At 54.1% G+C, this 10864-nt stretch overlaps 1 long non-coding RNA gene across 1 annotated transcript; it reads left to right on the top strand.

Moving 5' to 3' along the window:
* The first annotated feature begins 10296 nt into the window (after window positions 1-10296).
* LOC120653881 lies at window positions 10297-10662 on the top strand. Its single transcript, XR_005666881.1, has 3 exons — window positions 10297-10315; window positions 10389-10499; window positions 10620-10662. It is a non-coding gene; the product is annotated as an uncharacterized LOC120653881 (long non-coding RNA).
* Window positions 10663-10864: the final 202 nt, after the last annotated feature.

Here is a 10864-nt window from a genome sequence, read left to right as displayed (position 1 = left end):
AAGATTTGATGTGATAGGTGAATAGTGAAGTTTGGAGAGAGAAATTTTGAAAGTGAACACAGCCACAAGTCCGTGCACCAGGAATCTCAAATGTTAGGCAAGAAGTAGGAAACTGATACCCCTGCAAGTTCTCCACCCTGCAGAATTCTCTGCCCTTTCGGTAGCCAGGCTAACACCCTCCCCTCACATGCACAATTGGCCTTGTTTGGCCATTCTACAAAACTAGCGCGCACGTTTTTCGAAAAAAGAATTTTGCATGCATGAAGTATTAAATAAAATTTATTTGTAAAAAATTTTTTAGAGATGTGTGTAACTTTTCGCGACGAATCTAATGACGATAATTAATCGATGATTAGTTATATTGATGCTACAGTACCATCCCTCTAATCGCGCGGTCAAAGACCTTATTAGATTCTTCAGGGTCACTACACGGGGTTCTGGAGTTGATTTTGTAAACTGGCTTTATTTGATATCGTAATTAGCGATTAAAATATTACTACTATCCTAACGCGAACCAAACAACACCAATAGAAAAGCCCATGCGCAAAAGGCAAGACGCGAATCATCTTGCACGCTCGCAGGTAACGGGAAGCTTCCCAGCCCATCCGCTGTCCCTGCTCCTAACGCAGTCCAGCTCCTTGCCGACGAGGCCTGAAAGATACGCCTGCAAGGGTTAACCACTCCCGCTGTCCATTTCCGTCCACTTTGACGATCCATCCGACGAGCTCCGAAAAGAAAGAGAGAGAGGGAAAAACAAACACGAGCTGATGGATGGATGGCTCTCGTAAAGATCGCATCATCTAAGGATTTTTTCTTCGGCCGTGTTTAGTTGCACTCTGTAAAAATTTTGAAAAGGCATCTTTCTATATTTGAAGTACTAAACATAGACTAATCACAAAAATAATTGCAGAACTCATCTGTAAATCGCGAGACGAATCTAATGACCCTAATCAATCCGTCATTAGAGGTTATTTACTGTAGTATTACTGTAGCAATTTAGCATCTAATTACAGCCTAATTAGGTTCATTAGATTCGTCTCGCTATTTACAGACAGCAGTCGCAATGCGTTTTTTATTTCGTCTAGATTTAAGTCTCCATGCAAGTGCCGGAATTTTTTTTTGGAATTTTGATTTTTATAACTAAACACGGCAGCTGATCCGTTGGCTAGGCTGTTAAACCGCGTCGAGCGTGGGCCTCTGACGGCAGCTGATCCGTTGGCTTGCGCGGGCTTATTTATGAGAGCAGTCTGCTGACCTCTCCGAGACCTGTTCTTGCTCCTCTTCGTCGCGGGACACCTGTCTGAGGCGGACGTCTGCTGCTGCATGTTGCGAGATAAGGGAAAGATCTGAAAGCAATGTCGCCCAATTTAATGTGGCGCTAGCGATCGAGTATAGTATCTGATCAGGATGTGATGCTATTTCTGTTTGAAAAAATGGGGCGGGGTTTTTGGTCGCTAGCTTGCCTTCCTGGATTTTGACCCTCCTGAATTTCGGGTTGTCCATCGCAAGCATTACAGAAGACCGTCGTTTCTCTATCTCTCGCTTGTTAGTTGTCGGTACACGTAGCTGGGATACTCACTCCTACTGTAATAAGGCAGGACTCGCGTAATCATCCGTAACTACGCCATAAGGGACGGAGCAGCCGGGCCCCACGGGTCAGGCTCTTACCTCACCGGGCTAATGGCCCCGGACCCGCTCCCCGATCTGAGGGGTCCGATGACGCCACGTGTCCCTAATAAGGGGAAGCTCCGCGCCAACAGCCGAGGGCTCGGACCCCGTCCGGACCTCCCACGCGCGTAGAACCAACATACCGCCGGCGCGCGGGGTCCGGGGGTGCCACGTGTCCCGCAGGCGCAGGCACGGGCGCGAGTCTTCCGCTGGAAGACTCGCCCGCCCACCGCATTCAATGCGGGTGGTTGAGGCGTGCTCTGCCGCCGCGGCACGCGGGGCAGTCTTTGTCAGGCCTCACTGTAGACCGCATATTACCGAGGTACACAGTGCAGTCGCATGTGCCTCATCCGCGCAGAGACCGTCTGCCACATTAAATGGATACGACGGCACGGCACCTTTTCATCATACCGCCTACGCCGCAAGCTACACGGCCCGTTCAGCTACGCTGCAGGCAACGCCGTAAGCTACACCCTAATGCCGTTTCGACAAGACAGGACATGGCTATGCCGGACGGAGGATTCCCACGGGAAGGGCAAGGAAATCCAGGAATGAGATCTCCGTCGCCTGCAATGTCATAATGTCTATACAGTATGTCATTTTATACTACATCGTTGGACCCACCTGTCGGGGACTCAACGGCCATGTACGCGTCTCCCTTGATATATAAAAAGGTGGCGCTCGCTGCACACTTCAGACTCTCGAGGACACTCCAAGACTCACAACACACGCTCGGTTTCACGCCGAACAACCCTGCTCTCAACCTCTTGAAAGCACAAGCAATACAACACACAGTGGACGTAGGGTATTATGCTCCGGTGGCCCGAACCACTCTAAACTGCTGTATTCATTGCGTTCTTCCACAGAGATTGGGCTAATCCTAGCTAACCTCCGAGTACTCACTCTCTGGGTTTAGGCGGGTGCACTATGCCACCCCGCTGTAGGTTTGCACACCTCTGGATTTAGGCGGTACACTATGCCACCCGGCTGTGGGTTTGCACACCACGACATTAATATATGCCATCTTTCCTATACGCATGTCGTGGCAAACAGGTAGTCGAACATTACCAGTACTAAACTACGGAGTAGTCGTGGTCAGGCTGGATACCATGAGGTCATCGTAAGCAGCATGTTCACTGCATCTTTTCCCTGATGGTTGAAAGTTGCAGCACTCAATTTGATATGTCGCCTAGGGATACTCGTCGGCAGGCTGTGCCTTTCACACACAATGTGCTACACAATGTGCTCCCAGAGTAAGGTCCTGTTCTTTACAGGTTTTTGCAAAAAAGCCGTAAACGCATTAAAGTGAAACGGAATCTTATTAATTTGAAGTACTAAATGAAGTCTATTTACAAAACTTTTTGCATGGATGGGCTGTAAATCGCGAGACGATTCTAATGAGACTACTTAATCCATGATTTGCAACAGTAATGCTACAGTAACCATCCGCTAATTATTGATTAAACATGGATTAATTAGCATCATTAGATTCGTCTCGCGATTTACAACCCATCTATGCAAAAAAGTTTTGCAAATAGACTTCATTCAGTACTTTAAATGTCCTCTTTACATCTTTACACAATTTTGCAAAATGAACTAAAACACCCCCTAACACTGATTCGTGACGGTCATCTCTTTGTTTTGTTTGTTTTCTTCGATGCGATGACAGGTGTGTTAGAAAGTGAGTGCAGGTTGGTACTACGTGTAGTACAATACTACCATGTGTGCTCTCTCACAGTAGGGATTCCTTTCAGAATTCAGAAGACAGCATTTTCAGAGTTCCAGTAGCAACGGTAAAGCACCCACCTGATCTAATGTTTAGCTTTCTCTGACCACATTTTTAATTAGTTACAAACCTTAATCAAAGATCGCATCGCGTGAAAAAGGCTAACTAAACATCGCATCATGTGACCACCGTTCACTGACTTGACTGAGACACTACACGTACACACAAATTACAATCATGTCTTCTAGACGCCATTTTACCTTACTACTTTTCTTTCCTCCATCATATAGGATTAATAAGCCAAGAAAGAAAAAAGGCCACAGCCCTATGCAGCCTACTCTGACCAACTAATGTCCTGGTCGGTAATTAGATACTCGCACACCCCGGCATCCTGAGCAATTAGAGGCAGTATAAAACTCCTGCAGCCAGCCCCCCCCCCCCCCCCCCCCGACCAACAGAACCCCAGCCGTCCAGCCCAATGAATGCATTGCACCAAGAACATCTTCCCGATTAGTAATAAACAAGTACGGCCGAGCCCGCAAGGTATCTTACCGGATGAGGGATCTCTTTTCTCACCATTTGCCGCGTGTTTGGTTGGGAGAATGGGTCGGACCTCTTTTTTGAAGTGTTTGAATGGAGGCAGCAGGGGACGGAGCGGACCCAAGAGGGGAATATTCGGTGAAGATGCGGGTTCGTTCTGTCCGCCAAAATCTGGCGGACGAGTCCGCTCCGCTCCGCTTTGACGGTGGCGTCTCTCTCCGTCTCTCTGCTGTCCCATCTCTCTCCCATCTCTCTGTCGCCGGCCACGAGAGGAGGGCCATGGCGCCGGCCAGGGGGGAGGGAGGCCATGGCGGCAGCCACGGCGGCGGCGCGTAGATCCAGCGTTGGAGGCCATGGCGGCGGCCGGCGGGAGGGCGGGACCGTGGTCGCCTCCCGCAGCGGCCGAGCGCGACAGCAGCGCCCGCAGAGGCGGCGGCGGCCTCGGCCCGCGCGGCTCCGCCTCGTCCCGACCCGCAGCAGTGAAGGTCCTCGCGTCCTCGTCATCTCGACCTCGCGCCCGCGGCGGAGCTCGCCCGCGGCGGCTCGCGCGCGCCCGCGGCGGAGCTCGCCCACGGCGGCTCTGCCTGCCGACGCCGCTGGAGGAAGAAGAAAGGAGGAAATGGAGAGAGAGGAGAATGACACGTGGGACCCACTAACGGAGTTAATCAGCTATCCATTTCATATCCCAATTTCTCCAACCAAACAAAGATTAAGGGTTGGAGCCAACCCATCCTAATAAAGTTATCGATGTCCTGACCCGGCGGTCCGGATCCCAACTAGTAATGCTGCGTGTTTCCTCGTCCCAGATGTTGATGCAAGAGGCAACACAGTAACGCACGGGTTTATCCTGGTTCCGGCCACGGGACAGTACGTCCAGCAAGGGGGTGTGCGAGGGCACTGTATTATCTTGCACCGGTGGTGCCTATAGTAGGGGGATACAGGCGTGGCGAGAGAGGGAGGAAAGCTCCCAGGTCTCTGCTAGAGGAAAAGTCGATTGAGGCGAGTGCCAATATCGAGTGTTGAGCGTCGTGTTCGCGTGATGATGATTGCGACGTCCCCCTTAAAGGGAGCCTGTCTCCTCCTTTTATAGTCACAAGGAGGGACGGTATACATGCGCAAGGGAACGGGGAAGTCGTCGTTTTCCCCCGAATCGCAGGGGTACAGTGGTCGAATAATGTAGGAAGTACACTGTGGGGCGTAGCGTCGAGCGTGGCAGTCGTCCTGGATATCGTCCTTGGTCTTGCGGAGATCGCACCGGCGTCCTGCCAGCCCCAGCAGGCGGTGTGGTCATCGCTGTAGGGTGTATAGTCCTCCAGACGTGGCGTGGAGGCGTTCCGCGGGCCCTGCAGGTCAGGGTCTTGCGTGCACCAGCGGTAGCGGGGCACGCGGCGGTCCCGGACCCCCCTGAACGGAGTGCTGGCGCGCGCACTAGGAGGTCCAGGAGACACACGAAGATCCCGGACCCCTCGAGGGGGAGGTCCGGGACTCCGGCTGCGAGTGCTGAGCGTCCCTCCTTGAGGGGCACGTGGCGACGCCGGACCCCTTCCCGGGCAGGGGGCGGGTCCGGGGCCATACGTGTGGTGAGGTGGAGTTCGGTCAGCCGGAGTTGGCAGAATAGTAACGGAAACTGTGCCGAGCACGTCTCGTCCCGCGTCACAGGTTCCCACAGTGCCGCCACAGCGTTCGGGATGGCGGAGCAGTGGCCGGAGTTGGCGGACGGGACTCCAGTCACAGCCACTGTGGGGAATGGCGGCCTGACGTCGTCTGTCCTGGGTGCTGTGGAGGAGTGGTTGGCATTCAATGCCTCCATACGACGGGCGGGTGAGCGGCAGGGACGTTTGTCTTCTTCGTCGAGGGGTGGCCTCGAGCGAGGCGGAGATGATTCACCCTGCTCGAGGGTAGGTTCGCTACCCTCGAGCGAGGCGGAGAAGTTTTGCCCGCTCGAGGGAAGATTCGCTACCCTCGAGCGAGGCGGAGATGCTTTGCCCTGCTCGAGGGTAGGTTCGATACCCTCGAGCGAGGCGGAGATGTTTTGCCTGCTCGAGGGTAGATTCGCTACCCTCGAGCGAGACGGAGATGCGGGGCGCAGTCGAGGGTCCCGATGGGAGCCCTCGAGCGAGGCGGAGATCGCCCCGCGGGTCCGAGGGGGTCGCAGATGGGCCGCATGCTGGGCTTCTTTGAGTTCTTTTCTTTCTTCCAGATTGGAAAGAGACCGTGGGCCTTCGTGGGCTCAGTCGCCTAACATGTGTTTGCGTTTTTTATGGTGATCTTAGTACCCCGATTAGGGTGTCCCTAATCGTGGTACCCGACAAAAACCAACCAAACATGAGGAGGATTGGAGTCATCTCTAAAATCTAGATTGGAGCCACTCCAACTCACCCAACCCGCGACCAAACAGACGGTTGCATTGCATAAACAAGCTCATCCTGAACAGGTCGTGGGGAATCCTTAGTGTTGTTTTACTACTAGTAGCAGTGGCGGTAGCTTCCTTAGACCAATCCCATGACACGCGGAGACCACCAGCTAGCTGAGCATGAGATTTTCTGCGTGCACTGTGCGGCTGCTGCTTGCTGCCTGCTACTAGCCTGCTGCTTGCTGCCTGCTACTTGCAGCAGCTGGTGGCCTGGAACCATGCTGCGGCGGCGGCGGCGGCGTCATGCCGGGGACCCGGCCGGAGTTGGACTAGCCGCCCAATTAACCACGCTTTTCGATCTGGACTAAAACGACCATTTCTCTGTATGCATGCCTGCCTATCGGTGTACGGCTTCCTGTAGCAACGGCTGAATGCCTGGCAGGCACCGGCCGTGTGGAACGACGCAGACTGATCTGGAGCTTCAGGGCCTTGGTTAGGCAGCATTGTTTCGCGTTTGCGGTGCAACCTGATCCGATGGGCATCGATCGTTCATTGTCCCCTGCATTTGCATGATTGCATCAGTTCGTGAAACAGATCACGAAAGCTACGCGTCCGTGTTCATCAGCAACAGTCGGACGGACAATCTTAACGACTATTTGACGATGCGTTTGTTTGAATCCTGAGGTGAGAAAGCATGGCGTTTGTGAAAGCGAGAACGCTAGTACTTGGCAAGACTCGCTCGCTGACAGTGCCGACGTATGCATTACATTACATGCGCCCAAACCATGCATTGCGTCGATGGAGGACGAGGGTAGCTTTGCGTTCAGACAGGCGCGCTGAACACTTGAAGCAACTAGTACCTCAAGTCCCGAACCAAGGCTGCTTTAATCTGGAACGATGCGCTCACCGTCACATGTGCTCTGCCAATGGCACATTTTTGTCATTCCTTCCGTGGATTAAACGGGCACAGCAACTTGCTCGAACTGGTTGTAGCTCAAGCTCAAGCAGTACAGTGAGCATGTGCTTCAGTCTCACGCCGTACAGTCCGACCGCACGGCAGCCGGTGCGATGCCCCCACAGAGCCCAGCAGATCGAGGACGAGGAGAGTCCTACGCAGAGCTACGTCAGCGCGACCAAAGCATGCAAGGAAAAAGGAAGCATCGCTATCCCTTATCCCCCGGAGCGGAGAGGAATCCGAATCCCCCAGGCCACCACACCACACCACCACACCCATCATTTCATTCCCATCGGGTAGCCGTGCCCGGTCGCGCCCGCCCATGGGCACGGTAGCTGATCGATCCCGAGGCCCTATCCCCCTCATCACCCGTCCGCATCAGCTCGACGCGGTTTGCGGTCGGAGGCCAGTGCGGCTCCAGCTAGCAGCTGCCCAAACGCTAGCGGAACCCACCACCACCTCCGTACGCGCCGCGCGCGCGCCGGTTGGTTGGTTGGTTGTTGTGCCGGGCGCGCCCCGCCCAGGCCAGGGATCCCCGTCTGCTGACGCCGCGCGCGCCTGACCCCTCCTCCGCCTCGGCGCGGCGCCTCCCGCTCTCCGTCGCTATATCCAACGATCGGGTCGCCGTCGCGGCGTCGCCCCCACACCGTGCGCCAGCGCCCTCGGACGAAGCTGCGCGCGAAGGCGCGCCGCGCATGTTACCGGCCGGTGGCACGGCGCCCTGGCACGCGGCGCTCCACCTGGCACCGAGGTGCATGCGCGCGTGGTTTCTCACTACTGTGCACGCCCAGCTCGGCATGTCCGCGGCCGTGCGGGCTGCCAGAATTCCGCCGCCGCCGGGGACGCTGGTCCGATCCGAGCGCGTGCCAGTCTGCCAGTGCTCTCTGCGCCCTGGGCGACACCGCGCTCGTGTGCCGTACGGCCGGGGAGACGCCGGATGCTCGAGACCGGCGCAGTCTGCCGCGCGCTGCCGATGGTTTCCGCTGAGCGTTGGGCAGGCCGGGCGGGCGCGCATGTGCCCGCCGGGTTATCTTCTCTGCGTGTAGGTGGAGCGGAGGTAGAGGGTGGTGGGCGGCGCACAGTGCGTTCCTGTGCGTGGGTCAACCGGGCGGCTGTTCACGGCGGAAAGTAATTCCGGCACATGGTTAAGTGATGGGACTTTGCGGGGTTAGCTAGCTTAAAATCTAAAGCGATTAGACTTTTTCCTCAGGTTGTCTCGCGTATCGCTGCCCGGCCGGCCCTGGACATGTACACGGACGTCGTCGACGGTGTGGCGTGGCTAGCCAACGGAGCGTGCTTCTTGATCTGAACAAGTTTTCAGTACATGGTTAGCGTGACGAGATGTGACGTATTGAGTGTTGACTGGTGGTAACTGGTGACTGACTCTATGTTTAGAGCAGTAATTTGTCAGGGCGACGACATGGTACACGCGGACAGAAGGCTACTCCGTAGTAGAAAGAAGCCCAACAAGCACATCTACACGCGCTGCACGAACGTTGGTCTACTACTAGCACCATGACACCAAGTCACCAACCACGGAACCGGCAAGACGACCAGGCGAGTCCGGTTTGTACACCTGTGCAGCACAGAATGATGATCGATCGATTGCTAGCTATTCCCTGGCGATCGATCGATCGATGTAGCATGCGAGCCACTCACTATAAGAAATTCAGAAATTTTCGGCGGCTATATTTATTATCGGCGGCTAGAGAAAAAGCCGCCGAAAATTAACTTATTTTCGGCGGCATCAGAACTAGCCGCCGAAAATAAAAAAAATCGCCAAAATTAATATAATTTTCGGCGGCTGTAAGGAGGCCACCGAAAATAAAAGCCTAATTATCGACGGCCTGTACTAGCCGCCGAAAATTAAGGGGCTATACCCCCAGCCGCCCAGCTCTTCTCTCTCCTTTTCCCCCTCTCTCTTCCTTATCCTCGCACCCGCCCAGTTCTTCTCTCTCTCTTCCTTATCCTCCCGTTGTTTCCCCCGTCGCGCCGCCCGACCCCAACGCCCGTCGCCGGCGCCCCACCCCGCCAGCCGCCGCCGCCGCCGCCTCCTCGCCCTCCTCCTCCTCCTCCTCCTCCTCCCATTCCCCCGCCGCCAGCCGCCGCCGCCGCCGCCCCTTTGCCTCTGGCCGCTCCTTCTCCCCCACCGCCGCAACCGCCTGTACCTCCGCCGCCGACCTCTCGTTCTCCAGCCGCCGGTACCGCCGCCGCCGCTCGTTCTCCGGCCTCTCCTTCTCCCCCTCCGCCGCCGGTACCGCCGCCGCCGCGCTGTTCCAGCCGTCACCCGGGGTGCCTGGAGATAGTGGTGCGCTCTCCACCCCTGGCGCCGGCCCCCATCACCGCCCCCACCACCGGCGCACCACCCCTTGGTTCTGGCCCCTCCATGGGAACCCTAGGTGCACCGGAGATGGGGGAGGGTTGATTTCGTGTACGTGCCATTGGCATTGGTTGCGGACGTCCTCAACAGTTCATCCGCAGCAACTGGGAGGTCATCTGCAGAAGTTCATCGATCCGCAACACTTCCAAGGTATAGCCCCCCTCCCCTTGAGATTAGTTCTTCTAATTTCATTTTATTTTAGCTGCATAGTTTATCTATGATGGAATAGAAGTTGGATATGCCTGAACTTAGTTTGGTTAACTGTTGTTCTACTTGTAATCGATCGATTGACAATATTCATAATTATCAAGTAATGTTTGGTTCGAATAGCCTTTAGTACCTTTTAGGTACCTTCAAAGTAGGTACCTTTTAGTATCTTCCAGTGTTGTTATCGCTTCTGTCGTGCTTCCGGGTATCCGTGCAACTTTGATTTTGTGTTATGTGGCAGCATTTATATCGACACCTGCCGAAAAGTGTGAAATTTAAATAAGATGGACTAGTAAGTTGATAGATTGATTGAGTATACAAGATAACACCAGAGTTCTAATCACCTTCTAACCCAACACCATACTGCATAATAATCTTCATCTGAGTTGCCTTGGCAATGATATCTGAATCTATACGCCTATTTTTTACCACACATAAATGAGGGCGCAAAGCGAGTATAACTTACGGCAGCAAGATTGGATTGCTGTAAGTATGATTCCTGAACAATTAGCATTTCGACCATTCCTCACTTTGTGTTACTAACCGGTTGCATTTACAGTCGGTGTTACAGCAGCAGCATGGCCATGGAAATATCTTGCCACCGCCACCACCACTGCCACCTCCGCCAGTGTTGCCTGAGTTATATCCTCTGAGACCTCCTGCAGCCGAGGTTCGATTAACTGCCAGAAATTCAGTTTAATTAACCCAATGCTGTTGAATTTAGTTGATTCTAAACACATGTAGTCAATATAGCCGAATCAGTAAATCAATTTCATCTCCTATACACTAGGGATCAGGAGTAAATGTGAGAGACATCAGCCAATCCCCTCCAGCCCAAGTACGAAATACACCTAGAAAGGAGGTTAGTTTGTTAGTTCTCAATAGCTATTGGTTACTTATAATTGATAACTCCTAATTTCTCTCTAATACCGGACTTTTCTCCTATTAACAGGATGATCGGGCTACTGACTGCCCCAACAATCTATTCGCTTCCGGAGGTAGCGGGCACAACTCCAATGACCCTCAAATGCCGTG

This window comes from Panicum virgatum, chromosome 1N, assembly GCF_016808335.1.
Source record: "Panicum virgatum strain AP13 chromosome 1N, P.virgatum_v5, whole genome shotgun sequence".
Taxonomy (NCBI): domain Eukaryota; kingdom Viridiplantae; phylum Streptophyta; class Magnoliopsida; order Poales; family Poaceae; genus Panicum; species Panicum virgatum.
The sequence above is the reverse complement of the archived record's forward strand: the minus strand, read 5'-3'. Positions and strand labels throughout refer to the sequence as shown.